Raw genomic sequence first — 1,049 nt, forward strand, 5'->3', positions numbered from 1 at the left:
CTCTCTCTCTCTCTCTCTCTCTATCGCTCTCTCTCAAGAGACGTTTAAATTGACCGCGCTACCCCCACCCGATCGGTACTTGGGAGGTTGCTGCTCGTTTGGGCTGCGTGCGCAGAAATTTCATTTTTCAGTACTTTTTTCACTATTATTAATAAACAATGCTCCTAGGCGACAATATTTTTCACGCAAAAAAATCGTTGATCACATGTTCTAAATGTGTCTAAAGTTTCATGACTTTGGCTGCATTTTTTCCTTGGGTTTTGCAGTTTTTTTGGTGATTTCCATAAGATCACGGGTTAAATGACCACTTTTTCAAAAATTCATAATACATTAACCATGCACCCCAGCAGTTTAAAACGTTGCACATGCTTCTTCCATCATTTAAAGAATACGTAAAAAAAAGAAAAAAATGGCTGCTTTTTTTCCAACCCTCCCAGCTCGCCCGATTATCCTTAAAGGGAGACTACTATGAGTTTCAAAAGTTGCGGGCGATTAGAATGAGATTTCTCATGCATTGAAAATCGATTATTGAAGATCGCCATTCCTGTAAAATAGGCAGAAAAATTATCCTTGAAATATTTAAAATATATTCTCGATTCTGTCAGACACATTTTTCCGGCTATGTTACATAAATGGACCAATTTTTTATGAAAAAAAATGAAATTAGCTGTGTAGGTATTGAATTTCAAAAAATTAATTCGTATTTTTTATGGCACACATTTTTTCAAAACTTAAAAAAAACCCTCTGTAGCTAAAAAATTGCAGGCTTTGGACTATTTGCAACCTTTCAAGCGTCTGCGGGGCAAACAACCAATAAACAATTAATGTTTTTGCACTATTAGTTTTTGGATACATTTAATCGATGTTCATTGTATGATAAATCTGTTAAAAAATCTTTCAAAATCTATATATATATTGTGACGAGGCGATTCTTTTATTTTTATTTGTTTTTATTTTATACTTTGCCCAACTACACACTGCCCCCTAAATAATAAAATCCCGCCACCGTTGGATACCTCTTCCCTCGATTTTCCCCTCATCGCCCCTCT

This window comes from Diachasma alloeum, unplaced genomic scaffold (assembly GCF_001412515.2).
Source record: "Diachasma alloeum isolate Michigan unplaced genomic scaffold, Dall2.0 Dall_scaffold_00194, whole genome shotgun sequence".
In the NCBI taxonomy this organism is placed as follows: Eukaryota; Metazoa; Arthropoda; class Insecta; order Hymenoptera; family Braconidae; genus Diachasma; species Diachasma alloeum.